The sequence below is a fragment of the Artemia sp. Qi Xiang Cuo genome, chromosome 1 (assembly GCF_049724085.1).
Source record: "Artemia sp. Qi Xiang Cuo chromosome 1, ASM4972408v1, whole genome shotgun sequence".
Lineage (NCBI taxonomy): Eukaryota > Metazoa > Arthropoda > Branchiopoda > Anostraca > Artemiidae > Artemia > Artemia sp. Qi Xiang Cuo.
The window spans coordinates 96,929,343-96,949,997 of NC_142794.1; the positions used below are offsets into that span (position 1 = coordinate 96,929,343).

The following is a 20,655-nucleotide window of genomic DNA, read 5'->3' on the forward strand; positions in this document are numbered from 1 at the left end:
CCCCCCTCTTCGAGCCACCACAGTTTGTGAAGCTTTTTAAGGTTCATGGAAATCATCAATTTTACATATACTGCTGCACATGATTATTAGCCTACACATGTAATCAGGGCCGTTCAAAGAGAGGGGTGATGGGGGAAATCTGCCCGGGTATCTTCGCCGGTTGGTTGTCTTGGCTGGGTGGACGCCATCCTCCCTCCAAACTGAAAATTATTATCTTCAAAAATCTTGTCAAAACTAAGATAGGCCTACATTACTCAAGTATCCACAGAAACAGATCAGTTTTAATTAGCATACCTTTGCCTTTGTGGTACTATATGGCTCATTTTCACTGTAATTTTCACTTGACGTAGGAAAATCGGCTACAACTTTGCCCTTCCCCGTGGAATATGACAGAATTACGCCCCTGATACATTTATATTACACATAAGGCTGGTTAACTTTGCTTTAATCCTGAAAAAAACTTGCTTTTCTTTTAATTATACCAAACATTAAGGAAACTCCTTAGAGGTTGGACGAGGTCCGGAGTCAGCTACTCCTGCCTGGTGTGGGTCATGTAATGTGGTTCTAGGTGTATCCCCCATGAAAATTCCAACCTGAAAAAAATTCTCCCAGGAAAATACCCTCCGTTGGAAATTCCCCCACATGCAAACATTAGAAGCCAGAGAGAAAATATGACAAATAAAAATAATGAAGAAAATGAGTTCTGGGATGTATTCCAAAACAAATCTTATTTTTAATATATCTTATTATATAATATTTTTTTTATTTTTTGTTTAAATTAACATAGAACGAGCAAAATTAAAATTGTTAGAACTCTTTATTCCTAATGAGGCTAGACTAATATATTTTTTTAATTTCAATAACATGGAGACAGACTCCAAGCCAAAAGCAAGCAAATTTCAGATAACTGAAGTCCATATTTCAAATAAGAAAGCAAATTATTTTCTTTAAAGTTTATGTTATCATGCTATGATCATTCAACCCCCAGCCCCCCAAAACACACAAACAAGAATTAAATGAACTGAGATATAAAAAAAAATCCTATAGGATAAATAAAAATAGATTCGATTGAAAACAAGCAGCAACATTGAAACTAAAAACGCACATAATTATTCTGTTTATGAGGGAGGTTGCCCCCTCCTCAACCCCTCGATTGTTGCGCTGTAACTATCCAGTGCTTTCAATAAGCTTTCTATCCCAATTCAATGGCCCTTGTCGGACAAAATTTTAATATTTAGTTGAAAATTTCGTTGAATGTAGTTTCGTTGAATAAAATCTGAATAGTATTTTTACTTCAGGATTGTGGGTGGACAGGCTTGTGTTTTCGTATGAATGGAAATACCGCTGAAGCCATCGTGACCTCTACAATAGGGTTCTCTGATGCTTAAAAATATTGTATATATATATATATATTTAAAATCGCTGTAAACAATGCTCTTCTGAAGACTTGCTACCACCCCCAAGAAATTGCCTGGTGAGGTTCGTGCTGCCTCGTCTTCCCTTTTCTGTCTCTCTGCTGGTAGATCTATGATTTTAATATTTTATGGTACATAAGAGAACATTGTCAGAATAGGAGGGGCACTATAACCACTCTCCCAGCACCAACAATAATGACGTAGACAAAAAATATTCCTGGGAATCAAAAGAGATAAGATGTCAATTTCTACCCCTCCCCAGAACTCATTCTATATTTATCCGAAGGCTCAATGAAATTAGGACATTTGGACATTAAAATTCCCACTTTAGTTTAGTAAAATGCTTTAAAATAAATTCCAGAAATGTTTGTCTTTAATAAGAAGGGGGCACCCTTTTTAATGCTTAGCTTAAATGAAGGTAAATGAGAGGTGAATCCCCCCCCCCCATACCGCTTCCTATACTTATCTGAAATCTCGTGGAGACTTAGACAATTTGGCCTTGAAATACTCTCTTTTAGGCATCTGGCATCCCTCAACCACACAATGAACTACCGTCTTTTCTTAAGCACAGTTATACTCATTTTAGCATTCTTTTTATTTATCTTAATTTACCTTTGGCTACTCAGTTTTGCATTTGTGGAGAGTTTTTTAGGGGGGGGGATTTTCTGGTGGGATTTCCCGTGTTGGTGAATCTTTCGGAAAAAATACGATGAACCCCCTGTAACACCTGTAAGGTATTTCTAGGACTCCAATACATAGTTCTTACCATCGTATGAACTATGTTCTAATGATAAGGCTTTATGGACGTCATTCCTTTGCCCACAAAAGTTGGATTGTTCCTGGACGCTCCAAAGATACAACCAGGATATTATTTTACTTTCTATCAAGTTTGTTTAAGATTTCTCGTCTCCTTCTAATGGATGAACAAATGGCAAGACCTCGGTAAAAAAAATTGAATGGAAGTTCCACAGTTAAAAATTATTGGAATGAAGTCCCCAAAAATCTGTATTAAGACTACGGTAACTTCGTCGAAGGGTTGATTAATTGGCTAGCTGAAAAATATACATACCATTTCATTCCCGATCGAAAACTCCTTATCTTTATGCCCAGGGCAATATCCGGGATTATTATTCGGGGAAGGGGTAATAAAACTCTAAAAAAACATAACTCAATTTTTCTGATAACTATAACTAGGTTCAAAATGCTTCTGTATATGGCCTAGTATCATCTCCTGGTTTTTGTTGTTGTTGTTTTTTTTTTTCTTCTTTTTTTTTAAGTCGGGTGGCTGATTTGAGTCGTTAACATTTATTATGTTTAGAAAGTGGACTGAATGGAGATTCGAATGCTTTGTTTCTCTGTCCTCTAGGAAATAATTAACCATTCAATAAATTTACGAATTACTTGCTACTAAATTATTTAGATTTACTCAAAATAAACTAATTTTTTTTCTAAATTTTCCCCACCCCCTTTGCTTAAGTAATTTGATTTATGAAATGTTATTAATAATAATAAGTCACTGCAGCAAAAACTGCAGAGGCAAATGTAGCTGTGCACGCTCCTGCTCCACTCTTATTTATTCAAAGCTTAACCCTTTACCCCTCACTTGCAGTGGTGTCAATTAGGGGGGAGGGTGAGGGATTGGCATGGGCTCCCATAAGGGGGGGGGGGTGCCAGCCTTCCTGGCCGAATGACTCTGCCTTACATTTCTGTATTTTTGTTTCAACATTTCTATTGTACAGCATTGGAAGTGCTGATTAGACCAGGTAAGCCCCCCCCCCTAAAATTCAGATTATGGGTGCCAATGAAGTGAAGATTTGGACCAACTGGATAACATGAAGTTATTACTGATAGCAAATTATCTTCCAATTACAATCATATTTTAAAATAATATACCCTTGTACTAGCGCAGTGGAAGAAACTTGGCTTCTTAATTGGAAGTATTCAGGTTCATTCCCGTGCGGTGCAAGGAAGTTCTGCAAATCATCTGGATCGAAAACTATTTTTTTTATTTTAGTTTTATTTTTTTAAATTACACTTTTAATTATAATTATTTTGATGAATAATATAATTATAATTAATAGTCCAAAGAGTAATTTTTTACCCATTGTTTAAAAATGTTCTCGTTGATATAAGCAAACAAACAGGAATTGTGGTTGGTCTCATTTAAAAAATTCTCGACTTTTTCCCTTAAATTTCTCTCAACGAAGGCTCCCCTCCCACGCCTTTTCCCCGAATAACATCTGAGTAATAATTTTGAGATAGCTATTTTGTTCCAACTAATCCAAAGGTTAAATTACCATGACTCCGAGGTTGACATAACCCCCACAACCACAGGGACAAGGGCTGTAAGCTATGCAAGTTGCCCATGCCCATTGTTTAGACATTGTTTTTTTTTATGGGGAAAAAGGGGTACTTTTGATCCTGGATATTCAAAAAGTGTCAGGTTGTTAAGGTGAAACTTTAAGGAGATGTTGAGAGAGATATTGAAAGAAATGAAAACCCACGCTTTGCATGCTGGTTGTCAAAAAAGGCTTATAAACAATATACAAAGAAAGGCTGAAAGTGTTAAGTTAAAGTTTCCAAGGTAGGCTGGAGGCATGTCCGCCGCGGTCGAGTTACAAGCGGGAGCTCATAGCCCATCTACAAGCATGTTTAGATAATATAAAAATGGGACACCCAAACAGCTCCGTGGTTCTTATGGGTGACTTCAACGATCTACTACCCAGCTGGATTGAATGATCGCTAAGCTTGAAGCAAGTTGTCCGTGAAAAAACAACTCAAAAGTCTGATATTTCCGATTTCTATAGTGATCCAGTAACGCTGCCGAGTCTTGGTAAAAATATACACTTTTGTGTGCACTGGTGTTCCATTGAAGAAAAGAGAATAGGAACCAAGCGAATTTTTTTAAGCCGGTCTCTGACTGAGCCTGGAAAAGAGCTATTCGCTAAATGGGCGATTTCGAAAAACTGGAAAAGTTTGTACGAGAAACGCAATGTCAACGACATGTATAGAGTATTTTCCACTGAAATACGGATAGCTTATAATGTATATTTTCCAGAGAAGACGTCACAGTAAACTCAGCTGACAAGCCCTTGGTTAACTTGCGCCTGAAAAGGCAGAAACGCAAACGCAACAGGCTCCATAAAAAGGGAAAGATTGGCGAAGCTTCCAAGCTGAGAAATCAAGTGGTCTATGAATGTGGGTTGGCTGAAAAGTCCTACGGTTCGAAAATGTACGAGCTCACGACCACAAACCCGGCCGGTTACTACAAAGGAATACGGCTTCTCACTGGCTCCTCTGTAAGGCAAAGTGTAAACGTATACGACGAAGCTGGGAATAAGCTCGACGCAAGCGCTATTAATAAATATTTTGCTAGTATTTGCAGAAGCAATCCACCGAGTGTTCCCCCCTTGCCTATTCCATCTGAAACACCTGTGATTTTCCCTCACGAAGTTGTAAAGCTTCTTGAGAGACTTGACACCAATAAGGGAACTTACCCTGGAGATATTTCAGCAACCCTGTATAAAGAAAACGCAGCCTTTCTAGCTGAACCTCTGACTGCCTTTTTAAGCCAGTGTCTGTTGAGTGGTACCTTTCCGGATGATTTAAAAAAAAACAGTCGTAACGATAGCCATAAATCCTAAGCCTAGAAAGACTTGATGCCAGGCGACACCACCTTACAATGGCCTTTGGAGTCGAACAAGCATCGAGGCTTGTTCCCCGAACCGGCACGAACAGGTTACCAGCACAAACAGGAGGTGCCGGAACAGACTGGAGCCTTGTAAGCCCGCGGTATAATAATAAGAAGTTATTCCATAAGAAGTTATTCTTATTGCGTAATTTTTGAATACAGAAAATGGCATGTCCATTTCTGTATTAGAAAATTGTGTTCTTTCAACGAAATATGCAATAATTTTTTGTCATTAGAAACCTGTTTTCCTTTCTACATAAACGTGATCAAAGCAAAAAATAAATAAAACAAGAGCCAGATATAAGAATTGAGTGCATGCTTACTTACGTGAATTAGCTATATCACAAATCAACACTAAACTTTTAGAATAAATCACTAAGGAGAGAATAGCCGTCAACTCTAGCCCTAGAATGGTCTAAAATATAGTAAGACAGTCTTTGAAAAGAAAATACACCGTATTTTCTTCGTACAAAGGTTACAAAAGACTAAAGAGGGAAATGAGCAAATATCACCATTAAATATGAGGATTGCAAAATTAAGTGATTATATCAAGACCTGAAGCTTGTTTTTCTCATAGCCTTTCACCTATCATGTGAATCAGGAAACAAGCTTCCGCTTCTGTTTTAGCTGTAATGACTGTTAATTTTAGAATAAATAAAAAAAAAGAAAAACATTCTCAAATGGAAAGAAAATAAGGAAAATCGATGCCCGCGGTTACCAATCGCTGCAGATTGTCTTTTTGACAATATTTTGGGTCTCATTTTAATAAGTAAGTGACAAGAAAGTGTGGATAAATAAATTGTGTTTGGTGTCTCATTTTAATAAGTAAGTGAAAAGGAAGTGTAGATAATTAAATTATATTTTCTGTCTCATTTAACTCATGTTATTTGACGTAATAAATTCGTATCGTAAGAGTGGTTGAAGGGTAAACAACCCCCTTACCTATCTTAAATGTCCCCTCCCCTCAACACTGATCGATATTTTGACAAAGCCAAAATAGTAAAAAAAAAAGTCTAATAGCTATGCTTCCGGGGATATCAAGTCCACCTCAGCCTCGGGGCAAGGATTGTACATTATGCAGTATGCCCATTGCTTACATGTGGGATTTATTACTGGAAGAAAGGGAGAGTGTTTGATATTGGATTTGTCTGAAAAGGCTAAGGATATTAAGATAAAATTTTGGGAAATGTTGAGGGGTATGTTAAACTAAATCGAAAGACACTATGTGAGTCCAGTTTGTCAAAAAGGTGTATATCAGGGCAGGTTGAGAGGGATGTTTAAAATTTGTTTGAGTGCAACCAGCACGCCCTATTTAGCTGCCACCCCCCCCCCAACATATGCAATCGAAATTTTGAAATAGCCATCTTGTTCAAAACAGGCAAAAGGTCAAATAACTATGCCTTCGGGAATGAAACAAACCCCCGTAGCCCGGGGGGCAAGGGTTGTAAGTTATGCAAGTTCCCCATTCTTAACATGTACGGTTTTTATTGGAAAAGGGGGATGGGCATTATTGATCCTGGATCTTCCAAAAGATCTGTTGCTACTACTGTTACTTCTTCTAATACAACACTTTTACTGCTACTATTGTTCCTACTACTACCACTACTTCTATGATACTAGTGCAATTAAGGTTACGGGTATGAAGGTGAAAATTTGACAGAATATAGAGGAGGAATTTGAACTGAATCGAAACACACTTTGTGGATTTAGATTGTCAAAAGAGCGTATTTAAAGAATGGATTTGGGTATTAAGTTGGAACTTTCAGAGAATGTTTAAAAGAGAAGATATCAAAAATAATTAAGACTTTAAGGAATAAATATCAGCATATGTATATTAAACTGACAGTTCACATTCATTTATTTTTTTTTCAGTAAAGTGCAAATTATGTTCTGGCCTTGAGAAGGCATAGAGGTTGTGAGCTCTACTCATATTATATTCTGCTCGTTTTGAGTTTGACTCGGTTATTTATTGTAATTTCTATTCGTTTTGGGTTCTATTTTTTTTATTGATGATGATTTGTGGTAGTCATATACCTGGTAGATTGTTTGATTTTATTTCTGTTGATTTTTGGTTTAATGGAGTTCTTTACTTCTCTTTGAAAAACTTATTTGTTGAAAATGTTTTAAAATTAATTTCTGTTCGTTTTAATTGAAATAGTCGTTTGGTTAGTTAAATTGTATTTTGATTAGTTCAATATCTCCAGCAACAATCCCCGAAAGTTACAACTTCACAAACAAAACTGTTCCTAATATATTGCTGATACGGCCTATTGACAGCCTGCATATATACAGCTTGTTGTGATTCAGTTCCCCCTTTAAAGATTCCCAGAAAATTTAACCTTCATACTCTTAGGCATAGTTGTAATAGTAGTCAGAGTAGTAATATTAGCATTTATAATGCTAGTAGTAGTATTAATAGTAAAATCACTAGTACTAGTAACAGCAGTAGTTTTAACATATTGCCTTTTTATCAGTTAAACATTCCTCTCATCAAGTCCTGGAAGTTTCAACTTCACAAACAAAAATGTTCCTAATATATTGCTGATACGGCCTTTTGACAGTATACATATATGCAGCTTGTTGTGATTCAGTTCCCCCTTTAAAGATTCCCAGAAAATTTAACCTTCATACTCTTAGGCATAGTTGTAATAGTAGTCAGAGTAGTAATATTAGCATTTATAATACTAGTAGTAGTATTAATAGTAAAATCACTAGTACTAGTAACAGCAGTAGTTTTAACATATTGCCTTTTTATCAGTTAAACATTCCTCTCATCAAGTCCTGGAAGTTTCAACTTCACAAACAAAAATGTTCCTAATATATTGCTGATACGGCCTTTTGACAGTATACATATATGCAGCTTGTTGTGATTCAGTTCCCCCTTTAAAGATTCCCAGAAAATTTAACCTTCATACTCTTAGGCATAGTTGTAATAGTAGTCAGAGTAGTAATATTAGCATTTATAATACTAGTAGTAGTATTAATAGTAAAATCACTAGTACTAGTAACAGCAGTAGTTTTAAAACATTGCCTTTTAGTCAGTTAAACATTCCTCTCATCAAGTCCTGGAAGTTTCAACTTCACAAACAAAAATGTTCCTAATATATTGCTGATACGGCCTTTTGACAGTCTACATATATACAGCTTGTTGTGATTCAGTTCCCCCTTTAAAGATTCCCAGAAAATTTAACCTTCATACTCTTAGGCATAGTTGTAATAGTAGTCAGAGTAGTAATATTAGCATTTATAATACTAGTAGTAGTATTAATAGTAAAATCACTAGTACTAGTAACAGCAGTAGTTTTAAAACATTGCCTTTTAGTCAGTTAAACATTCGTCTCATCAAGTCCTGGAAGTTTCAACTTCATACAATTTGTCATTGTTACGACATTGCCGATATGTCCTTTTGTTAACCTTTATGTACATATACTTCTTTAAATTTTCATCTTAATGCCATTGGCGTAATTTCATCAAAAACCGGGGGGCGGGGATTTGAAGCCAATTTTCCCAAATCAAGTGAAAATGACAGTAAAAACTTAAAAAAAGGCCATTTGGTACCATTAAGGTAATTTTTAGTGCTATAAAAGTACTATAAAGGTACTTGATAGTTCTAAAGGTAAATTTGTAGCCTACTTAAAAAACTGACCTGTTTCTGTTGATGCTTGAATTATACGGTTTATCTTAGTTTTGATAAGATTTTGGAAGAAACTAAATTTCAGCGGGTGGGGGGGGGGCGCAAACCGATGTCTTGGAGGGGCAATTGCCCCCCTGTCCCATAGCAAATTACTCCCCTGATGAATGCTGTTAGCATTACTAGTATTTGTAATAGAAGTAGTAGTTGGATTAATAGCAATAGTAAATTATCACCACTGCAGCATGTTCCTTCTACCTTCCCAATATTGAGTGTTGTCTGGGGTGTTGCTTGTTCTTGTTCAGCCTTCTTTTAAACAACCTTGTTAGCTCGGCAGATTTTCTGTGGTTATTCGTCAAATATTCAAATCGCTCCGGCAAATACACTTTGTTTTCTTGAGGCACAATTCGCTTATTTTTTTTTCTCATGATTTATTCAAAAACAACCAGACTGGGTCACAAATCTTTTTCTGGATAAGGAAAGTTTCTTTACCATCATACGATTCCAATCATAACTTTCTGTAAAAAAATAAGCTAGAAAAAAGGGTTCCATCTAAACTACTTTGATGACAAAATTGTCGTACAGTTTACTATCCATGCATAAAAGTGAAGCATGGGCGCTCATAAGGGGGGGGGGAGGGGCGCCAGTCCCCGTGGCTGAAGGACGCTGCCTTATTTTTCTATATTTTTGTTTTGATAATTATATTATACAGTATTGGAAGTGATGATTAGAACAGGTAAGCCCCCACCAAAGATTCAGATTATGGGCGCCCATGGGGAATAGCATATGACCCCTAGATTAAAAAAGCCTTTTGAGGGAATTTTTGTTGATTTTTCTACATATTTGACTGAAAAATACTAATTTTCTGTAAATCCTTCCTCGTGACCCCTTTCTACCCTATCCGGGAATGAATTGTTTAACATTTGGCCTCAGATGAATGACCAAAAAGCGCAATCTTTGGCAATTCGTCCTTTATGTGTAAAACATGTTCTTGCCATATCAATTTTTTTTTACCTTATAGCCCCACCGAAATAAACCAAAAACAATGTTTTTAAGGTAAAAAATATGCGTTTGCTTTTTCACGAGTTGAAAAGTTTACTCTCTGTCGAAGGAACAGGTATGTTTGGATAAGGTAGAGGGGGAATCTTCAGGAACCCCGTCACCATCAAAATCTCAAGAAATGTTTGATTATCCCGCTAATTCATTGCCACTCAAATCTTTTCATGAATTCTTTCAGTCTGGCCCGACCCCTTCTTCTGAAATACAATGTCCTCGGAATTACATTATTTTAAAATATATTTTTCAGGTAAAAAGAAAAAGAATATTCACTCTTAACACTCGAACAACAATCTACGCTTAGGCTATTTGTTGTTACGTCACAAACATATTACCTTCCCGTTTCTTCCTAGCGGCGGTACAACCGTTTAGTTTGCAGTTGAATATTGTTGTGAGAGGAAGGGGTGTGATAGTTTGAACATATGTTTTTTCTATGTTTATTTACCTTTGGATATACTTGGTTTGATAATGGAATTATGCATGTGTGATTGTGTAGGAGGTATGTTACATTTTTAATTTTTCCAACCCAATTTGAAAGGTAGCCTAGGCCTAAATGCTTGATGTGTCTCATTAGCATAGCTTCAGTTGGGCTATTAGGGAGTTCTAATTGACGGTTTTTTTGGTAGGCTATTATGTAGTCTAATGGACATAGGTAAATGAAACTTTGACAAATGAATCCAGGACCTAAAATATAATCAGTTAAGGTCTTGTCAAGATTGGCTATTATTTGGTCTTCCCTCATTTCTGGGCCTTGACTAACATAGCCTATCCAAAAGTGATGAAATTCTTGGGTGAAAAGCCAGTATGTAATTGAGCAAAATTGTGTAAAACTCAAATCCTCACATCTTGTTACTGGATAGGAATTGAGAAGAATTGTATAGCATATAGGCCTATCAATGAATAGCTAAAATCTAAGCTATGCATAAATAGGCCTATGGTTATTAAAATCATGGAGATGAAACACTTGAAATTATTAGTTTATTGACTTACCTTTTTGGAAATACCAATTATCCTATTTTGATATAGGCTATTTATTCTTTCAGTGTTTCAGTTTTATTTGCATATTACCAGAAAGCTGATTGTCTTCTGAGTATTCAAATGTAGCTTTAATTGCTTGATTTGTATTCCATAAATCAAAAATATATTTTTTTTCTTTTCAATTGCTTGTTAAAACAGACCACATTTTGAATTTATGATGACAAATTATTGGTGAAAATTTTACCAAGAAGGCCAATAAAAAGTGGGATCTTATTACATTGTTCCATGCTTTGGTTAAATAGGCTAGGGAAAGTCCAAAAACCCATATCCACTTTTCTGGAATGCAGAAGAAAAGCAGCCTTTCCCAAAAATGGGTCTTTCACCCTAGGCTAGTTTAGGGACTTTATGCTAGCCTATCTTGGAAAGTAGTTGGGTTTGGTGAATGACTAATTCATCCTTTGTTATAGTTATCTATTGAGAAGATATTTGAAGCACCTACCTCTCCTTCTCTCTCCAGAGGCACTGACATTTGATTACCTTTATCTGCTTTATATTATAAAAGTGAAACTTATCAAAATAGACCTTCTGCTAAAATAAGGTTAAAAAAAGATGCTATGAGCCTCATGCATTTGCTCAATTCTAATTTATAAGGTTTTAAAGATCTGCAAGTCTATTTCTTATGTTTTGGATTAAAAACCTTTTAGCCTTGGATAGCTTAAAATGGTACTGTTCTATTAGCTGGGCAACATATGAGAAGTGAAGTTTGGTTAATGCTAATGAAATAAAACAAAATAGGATAAAATATAATAGTTTAGAAACAAATTTTGGCCATATATTTGCACATTAGGGGGGTGGGGGTAAAGCAGCATATATTAAAAATGTAACCTAAGTAGGCTACCTTTTTTGGTAAATTTTTGGCAGCTCATATCATTGACTTACAAATAAAGTGAGCATGCTACTTGATGCCTTTTTTATGCTCTTTACAAGTATAATAACCATTTTTGTCGGAAGTAAATTTTACCCCTGCCCCTATATATACCAAATCAGGGTATATATTTGCACATTAGGGTGGTGGTGGTAAAGTGTAAAAGGAACTATCATTTGTATCATAACTAAAAAGGAACCCCGCCCCCCATTGTTAAAAAAAACAGTATAACCTGACTTGGGATATATAGGGGTAGGTGTAAAATTTATTTGTGGCAAAAATGATAGTTATATTTGGGAAAAGCATAAAAAAGGCATTGAGTAGTATGTTCACTTTATTTGTAAGTCAATAATATTAACTGCCGAAAATTTACCCCTTTTTCGCCCCAAAAACTAAAGTTTAAATATAGTTCCTGGAGTGAGAAACCCCTTGTTTATGCATCAGATAGGAATTACCAGGTAATACATATTTGACCTTTGCGTTTCTTCAGTGGCTGTCTTTGGTGTTGCCCAGCTAATAGAACAGTACCCTTAAAATTTTCTTAGGTAACAGGAATTGCATTTTCAAGAACTAACAAAAAAATGGTAAAATTCTAGTTTAACTACTTTTGCCATTTTGGAAACCCCTTGTTTATTCAGCATCAGATAGGAATTACCAGATAATACATATTTGACCTTTGTGTTTCTTAAGTGGCTGTTGCCCAGCTAATAGAACAGTAGGCTACCCTTAAAATTTTCTTAGATTACAGGAATTGCATTTTCAAGAACTAACAAAAAAATGGTAAAATTCTAGTTTAACTACTTTTGCCATTTTGGAAACCCCTTGTTTATTCAGCATCAGATAGGAATTTACCAGATAATACATATTTGACCTTTGTGTTTCTTAAGTGGCTGTTGCCCAGCTAATAGAACAGTAGGCTACCCTTAAAATTTTCTTAGATAACAGGAATTGCATTTTCAAGAACTAACAAAAAAATGGTAAAATTCTAGTTTAACTACTTTTGCTATTTTGGAAAGGGTTTGGAAACTGAAACTTTCAGGGATGTGTCAACAGACTAAATTATATCCCATGAAGGCATTTTTGAATTGTCCCAAATTAGGCTTCACTCCTGACTTCCATTGTATTGAAAATTATTGGTCTTGAATATGGATAAAATATTCAAGCTAACTACATGCTTTTTAAGAATGTACGTTTTAAATGTTCATTTTTTTTTTAACTCTATCAAGTCAAACATTATTAAGACTTTAAGGAATAAATATGTATATTAAGCTGTCAATCCACATTCATTGTTTTTTTCAAAATCAGTAGGACTGACAACCCCTATGTCTTCTGAAGACCAGAGCCTAGTTTGCACTTTATTGAACAGGGGTAATCCCCCCCACATCAGGATTTTCCAAATTTCACTTCAATATCCTCAACCTTGGTAGTACTTGTCAAAGAAGTAGTAGCTGTAAAGGTAGTGGTAGTAGTAGCCTATGTGTGGAACTTTAGTGCATATCAGCTGAATAAAACTAGATTGATATTAGCATACAAAGTATAACTGTATTCATCTTGAGAGCCTTTGTTAATCTATTTATTTCTTGATGTTATAATAATAAAAGAGAAATCACTTAATATATATATTGCTTTCAGTAGGCTAAAACATGAATGACACTTATGCTATAATTGGGGTTCAGGGGGGACGACTTCCCAGTTCATATATCTAGTAAGATATTGCAGATATGCCCTTTTGATATCCTGTGTATCCATATTTTAGTTGAATTTTCCCCTCAACAGTTCCTGATATTTTCATCTTATTACTTTTGGCCTTAGTTGTAGTTGCAATAGAAGTAGTAATAGTATTGCTAATAGCTTGCATGTATTGCTTTTTGGTCAATTGATTATCCCCCTTAAGCATTCACTGGAAGTTCCAATTGATTTCCCTAATACATTCCTGAGATACGCCCTTCTGACAATCTTCATGCACATTGTGTCTTTTGATTTAGTTAAAACTTTCTTTATATTCTCTCAAATTTTCACCTTCATACCCTTAGTATTAACAGCACTTGCATCATGGTAGTAGTGGTAGCAGTAGGAGCAGTAGTGTTGTATTAGTAACAGCAGTAGCTGCAATATAGCATTCACAGTATTAACATGTTACCTTTTGGCCAGTAGAACATACCTCTCAAGATGCTTTGGAAGTTTCAGCCTGATATGGTAAGCTGTTCCAATCATATTACTGATACACTCTTTTGACAGTCTTTATGCACAAAGTATGTTCGGATTTAGTTCAATTTTCCCCCTCAACTTCTCCTCAAATTGTAACTTCAATATCCTCAGCCTTGGAAGTACTCACTGCAAAAGCAGTAGTGGTAGTAGTAGTAGTGATAGTAGTTGTTGTAGTATATCTGGACACTTTTACTTTTAAAAAGTATACTAGAACTTCTAATTTCCAATCAATGTAAGAAAATTAAGATGGTAATACTCTTAGCCTTACAAGTAGTTGCAATTGAAGTAGTAGCTGGAGTAGTTTAGTAGCAGCAGCAATAATAGTAATAGTAGTAAAAATAGCTTTCTTGAAATTTTGATTGGATGTGTTTTGGGAAAAGATGGGCGTGGGGCTGGTTGCCCTCCAATCAGTTTTGACTCTTATAAAGGGCACTAGAACTTCTTATTTTTAATCAAATGAGCCCGATCCGAAGTTTCTATTACCAGTCGTTCCATGTAAACTTTATATGCCCTAGGGAATAACGTACAATCCTTGCCCCTGGGCTCTGGGGGGGGGGGGTTGTGTCCTCACTGGAGGTATTGTTATAGGTTCGATGGAATATTTTGAACAAAATAACTATCTCACAATTTCGATCAGATGCGTTTGGGGAAAAGAGGGGTCGTGGAGGGGGGAGGCTAGTTGCCTTCTTATCACTTTGGCTCTTAAAAGGGAACTAGAACTTTCAATTTCCAATCAAATGAGACTCCTCTAAATTTGATAAGATCATCCCTTCAATAAAAACCATATATATGCCCTAGGCATAACTTACAACCCCTTGCCCCCAGGCTCTAGGAGGTTGTGCCAACCCCAAAGACCTTGTTATATGGTCTTTGGACTATTTTTTGAACAAAATGGCTATCTCTAAATATCTACCATATGTATTTGGGGGGGAAAGGACGTGGGGGGGGCTAGTTGCCCCTCCAATAACTTTTTACTCTTAAAAAGGGTACTAGAACTTATGGTTTCCAATCGAATGAGCCCCTCCTCCTTAGGTTTATAAGACCACCTCTTCCATAAAAACATTGAATGTTAATAATGGGCAACTAGTATAACTTATAGCCCTTGCCCTGAAGGGCACTAGAACTTCAAATTTCCAAGCGAAAAAGAGCCCCTTTTGAAGTTTCTACAACAAATTCTATGTAAATCGCCTTGGTAAAAAAACAAAACAAACAATAACAATGTATTGTACCCACATCACCCTTTGCTTAGGCAGTGCTGTTGCGCTGCCTATGATTATAACTTTTCAAGACAATAACCCGCACTGAATTCAAAAAGGACTTTTTAACTACTTCCTTGGGGTAGAGGTTAAATTTCTGATTAAAAAACTATGCCAAGTCCTGGATTATCTCACTGGGTCAAATTTGATTTGGGTTAATGATCCACTAGTTATTCGTTTCACTTGGAATAAATTACTTTACATTTTGTTTTTTCATTTGATCTATCACTGAAATAATTCTTATCGAAATCCCTCCTCCTCTCTATTAAACATAAATCATTTTAATATTAGCAATAATTCTCCCAGCTGTGTTTTTAACTTTCTTCCCTAAGACATCATCAGCGATTTCACAAACTATTTACGTAAAATTATTCCATCCATCTTTTACTTTGTCAAATTTTAGACTCTCTGGTTTAGTATTCAACTGTTCCCTGAACCTTTCTTTCAAATTCTCATCCTGGAGTCTACCAACGTCACAGCTTCCCGGAAGGTAGTTACCCCTCGTAAGTTTCTGCTTTAAATTAACCCTAGAGACTACTAGAAGCTGATCTAGATACTACTTTTAACATCAATAAACATCGGTCCTACCAGTCGTTGGTTTACAATAGCACATTCAATAAGATTAGCTGTCTCACCATCATGTAAGTAGAATGTTAACTTATGGGCCACTGTACATACGTATGAAATTGTAGCAGTCTATAACCATTCCTTTTTTGTATTCTCTTACCAAATTTAAATTAGTCAAGTAGACTGCCTATCCCTATTTCTACTGACTTGGGCATTAAATCTCCTAATGAACATAACATAATCTTACCTGAGATTTTGTCTATTTTTTCCTGTAGTTGCAAGTGAAATTCATCCGAGTCACTACTATCTCCATCATTTGGTTCTACAGGGGCATATACTAGTATGACTGATACCCTGCACTTTTTAGTGCAGGGTATCAGTAAAATAAGCAACTAACATTGTATTATTAATACCTTTCTAACTTGAACAAGACTTAGTAGTTTTCTTATTCATCATGAGCCCTACTCCCTACCTATGCACCCCAACCTTCCTGTCTGAGTGAATAAATTCTATATCACCCAATTTCATGTTACCTACCCCCTGAGAAATGAGTTTCTGAAACTCCTTCTTGGGAATTTTTTGTGATCCTTGGCCCATCTTGGTCACAACATGGTTTTCCACATTTATCGATGCTCTTCTATCAACAAGAGTTGGGCTCTTGTGCAAGCAATCTCAAACCTATTATCTCCGACTCAATATATATGTATGCCTAAAGGCCCGTAACTAGGGGTTGGAGGTTTGTCCCTCCCCTCCGAAATTTGTTTCAAAGGGTAGCAAAAAATGTATATAGGCCTAAAAAAATTTTTGACGCGTTTTTAAAAGTTTTTTTGCCCCCTCCTCCCTCCTCCCCGAATACAAATCCTGGCTGCAACATTGGCATACCTAAAAAACTATTCTACTAGGTGAAGAAAGCCCATAATAGACAAATTAGATAGGAAGAGGTTTTATCCATTGATCAGAATCCAGTGCAAATGCTGTATCTTTTACTAGGCTATAATTTCCTCGAGAGACACCACTACTCAATGTCATCCTGCAACACTGTTTGCAGTACCGGTTTGGTTAGGAAAACTCGTAAAAGGTCCATCTGATGCCACTATGTGGCTACGCAAGCAGGATCTTTTCCTGTCAGAGATAGGGACTTATTATATATGCCTATCTACACATATTATTCTACTATGGAAAGACAGTCCATAGTACCATAGTAGATAACTTAGCTAGGAAGAGGTTTTTATGCAAAAAAAAGTTCCTAAACAGACCAAACCCAGAAGAATTGTCCATTAATCAGAATTCATTGCAAATGCTGTTATTTATTACGCTATAATTTCCTTGACGGGTGTCACTCCTTAACGTCACCCTGCAGCGCTGTCAGCAGTCACAGTTTTACTCGTGAAAGGTACACCCTGATGCCACACTGAGGCTACACAATCAGAATTTAGCTGATAAGGACGGAGACAGGAACTTATTACGGAGGAGAGACCCCAAACCATCTCATTGAAGGATTAACGAATATGTCCTTGTAATTTTAATGAAATCGTTGCATTGAGGTGTCACTTTAAGGTCTATTTAACGGCTTTAAATTCGATTTGCAATTGAAACGACTATTATATCTAAAAAAGAATAAAAACAACGTCGAATAGTGTGTCCACCGTGTCCATATGAACGGCGGTGCATGTGGTTCACACGTCTCATTTCGTATTCTCATTCATCAAAATTTGAACCAACGGTCCCATGGAATTCTTTCTTTTTTTTGCAAAAAGAACATACGTTTTTCTACTTTTCTCTGCAACTATTTTATAGTTTTGATAGGGTGTCAAGTTTCAGATCAATTTTTTTTTTGTGAATTTACTCATTTCATCGATAAGTTCAGTCATTTCTCTTTTATTTTCGGCCAAGAATAAACGCATATTTACTTGTAAGGTTAAGGTGTACTTTCGCTTACTTTTCTCTTCTATTACCTTATAGTTTCGAATGGTTGGTTCAGATGAATTGAATGTATTATCTTTCATAGATGTACACACTTTTACAATAGGTCCCCCCCCCGTGGCTAAAAAGAATAATAAATATTGCTTGAATCCAGGACAGTTGTTAATTACTTCCACCATATAGTGATACAAAATTTCTACATTTTGGCATCTATGGTTCTGTGTCTGTGTTTGATTCCTACTCGATACATTTTTTAGTATTATTGCAAGGATTGAACCAATTATTATCTAAACATAAAAATATCTTGATAAAATTGTGACGGGAGATCCATGGGAATGAAAAAGGAGCAATCAGTGCTTCAAGGTCTTTTCGAGATTAACTTGTTGTTAGATAAACACAACTACGGCAGTTTTTCTTCAGGATGTGTTTTTAAGAGACTTGTAGAGGAGCTGCAAACCTCCTGTGAAGGGTTTTCGACCACAGATATGTTTTTTAAGGGGTTTGGGATGTGTTTTTAACGGGCTTACAGGGGAGCTCTAAACCCCTCGAGAAGGCTTTTTGACCATAGAGGTGAAAATGATAACATTTGTAGGCTTTCCAGCCATTCAAATCTAGAAATGGCACCAAGAATCTGTAATTTGGTACTTTACAATACCGTTAAAGAGGCAAATTAAAAAAAAAATCATATGGAGATTATCAAGAGCATTGAGCTGAGCCAGTAGCTGCTATTCCTAGCAGTCAGCAGACTATTTGTGAATACACACGCCTTCCTCGTTTTTCCATACACAGGGCATAAAACTTCCAGTTGATGGCTTTCGACTGTGGTGGCTGTGGTACAAGGCTAATTCCCTTAGGAAATCCCCCCCTCCCCTCTTAAGGAAAATTCTCCTTACGTATAAAATGGAGCAGCCAAAGGGAAAGTAAGACCATATAAAATTAGTGGTATCTGTTGGAGGGTTACCCCTCAATGGAAGTGCACTGAGATGCAGGCTGGGACTAAGAATTGTGTGTCATTACTTCCAGTGGACTTGGTCTGTTACCGACATTTAACCTGTTCACCTCTTGCGATTGACAATGCGTGCACTAGGCATGCATCAGGTATCCCCACCCGAAGTACCTTTAAGGGATGTATGTTTGATTTTTAAACATACATCCCAAACTCTCAGTTAGAGTCAAACTCTAAGTTAGAACCAAGAGAATGTAACCAAATTAATTTATTTAGCCCTTATCTAACCAACTCAATCCCCCAAAAACATGAAAAGAACTAGCTATAAAAATAAACCCTGTGGGATAACCCGTACCAAATATTCTACCTGTGTTTTGGAATATAGGTCCGCGAGGGGGGGATTAATCGGACACTAGACATTAAAATGGTACCTTTTTTGCTTCCCAGCATTTCAACTCTAGTATTGCGATGTTTTATGTATATGGTTAAAGTTCTAAATGCTTGGTTTATCCATTTTATCTTCCGGTTTTTGTTTTATGGAATAGACATAGCAATTTTATAATTATTTTTACTGAAATTTTAAATGATTCCTTTGTTATGCAGTTTTGACCCTTTTTATGACAAAGAATGAATAAATAAAATTTCGTTGGTTCTCGTTGGTGGCAAGATGAATATGTGAAACTGTGATTAAAAAAAACAAAAAACGTATATATCGGTATTACAAAATGTTGTGAAAATGTCAAGGTAGTGACAGCCCTTATTAGAAGATTTCGAAACTGCAATTAGAGAGTTCAGTTTCGCTAAACAATTGTCTTTCTACTCTGTTTTAAACCTTCATTATCCTATTTGAAAGGTTTGTCTTGTTTCATATGAATGTGATAAAAAAAAGGTTATTGCCATGTTTGACTATGTTTTGCTTTATTACATCTATTGGAAGGTGCACTTTCATTCCTTCCATGGGGGTGCAATAAAAGACCTAATTGTATATAGTTAAACTATAAAACTGTAAATTGCATTGTAAAGAACAAGCTATTCTGGATCTCTAATTGCTTGCTAAAACTTAGTTTTAGCCCTAAATAATCTCTGAGACCTCTGAAATTTGTCGTTAAAGAAAGAACTGTCAAAATATTTGGCTTTTCTAAACTATAAAACAAAGGTGTGCCATAAAGTACATTATGATCGGTTGTTAATTTTTTTGCTTTCGCTTTTTGTTCTGCCTGTGTTTTATCTGCTGTTCTCCTTTGAATTATACTTGCACGGTAGATACGTACACATAGGCTATATTGTAAAGGGGACTCCAATCACTCAATACAGATTGTATAAATTCCTTGGAAAATCACTGGAATATGTGATGGGCAGTAGTAGGGCTTGAAGTAGTGATGTGTAAAACAGCGTTGTAAAAAAGGCTGGTGCTGTAGAGAATTTCTATGCAAATTTTGTAGTAAACCGCATTGCTGTTACACAGATTAATGCTATTTTATAAATTTAGTAGGTTTGATTTTTCTAATGCTCAATTTAGTCTATATTTATTGTTTAACAAGTTGCTTCGATCAGCTTTATTCTTAATCAGTAAGGAGCAACAATAACACTTAAAAACAGAAATTATTCCGTATATGAAGGGAACTGCCTCTTCCCCAACACTCGCTCTTTACGTTAAGAGCGTAAAGCTTTATGCGTAAAGAGCTAAGAGCTCTTTACTCTTTATGTCTTGTGCTTTAATATCTTTCCTTTGGCAGCCACTTGGATTAATGTTATGTGTTATATCACTTTGTAATAGACAGAATTGAATTGAATTTAACAATATTTTTCATTCAAATTTAACGGACTTTGTCTTTTTTATGGCATTGTGACGTCAAACTATAGCGTAAAGAACGTGGGTTGAAGAAGCGGCAGCCCTTTTCACCAACAGAATAATTTCTTTTGATTGAAGTTTTATGCTACTTCTTACTTTCAGTTGAAAAAAACTTGTTTTTTGCTAAATTTCTGACCGTTTCTTAATTTATTTTAGGAAATCCCCCTGGAAAACATCCTCTGAAACATTCCTCCCTACAGAAAATTC

The 20,655-nt window shown here is 35.9% G+C and overlaps 1 protein-coding gene and 1 long non-coding RNA gene across 3 annotated transcripts in view; one reads left to right on the forward strand and one right to left on the reverse strand.

The window, feature by feature from the left end:
* Window positions 1-5,551, reverse strand: part of LOC148956968 (uncharacterized) — a 31,053-nt gene extending 25,502 nt beyond the window's left edge. Inside the window, exon 1 of the long non-coding RNA XR_016141666.1 lies at window positions 5,434-5,551. This is a non-coding gene — a long non-coding RNA (uncharacterized LOC148956968). The remainder of the gene's footprint in view (window positions 1-5,433) is intronic.
* Window positions 1-20,655, forward strand: part of Utx (Utx histone demethylase) — a 135,095-nt gene that overhangs the window by 30,457 nt on the left and 83,983 nt on the right. The window contains exon 1 of one of the 2 annotated variants that reach the window (XM_089087996.1): window positions 10,192-10,292. The exons of the other annotated variant lie outside the window; for it this stretch is intronic. The gene's annotated coding sequence lies outside the window, so the exon portion shown is untranslated. Of the gene's footprint in view, window positions 1-10,191; window positions 10,293-20,655 lie in introns of those variants that run through there. 2 annotated transcript variants of the gene reach the window in all.